The sequence below is a fragment of the Eimeria mitis genome, genomic scaffold (genome assembly GCF_000499745.2).
Source record: "Eimeria mitis Houghton genomic scaffold, Emh_scaff1101, whole genome shotgun sequence".
Taxonomy (NCBI): Eukaryota; Apicomplexa; class Conoidasida; order Eucoccidiorida; family Eimeriidae; genus Eimeria; species Eimeria mitis.
Genome location: NW_013567591.1, coordinates 9,257 through 9,457, shown reverse-complemented (window position 1 = coordinate 9,457; position 201 = coordinate 9,257).

Below are 201 nucleotides of genomic sequence, written 5' to 3'. Positions count from 1 at the left end.
ATTTGCTGCTGCTGCTGCGGGATGCAGCAGCAGCAGCAGCAGCAGACACAGACTTCCTGCAGCAGCAGCAGCGCTACCCCTTTCTTGCTGCTGCTGTGCGGTGTCTCGGCAGCAGAACTGCTGCAGCAGCCTCGCAAGGACATTAGCTGCTGCTGCTGCAGCAATAGTAGCTCCTGCTGCTGCTGCTGCTGCTGCTGCTGC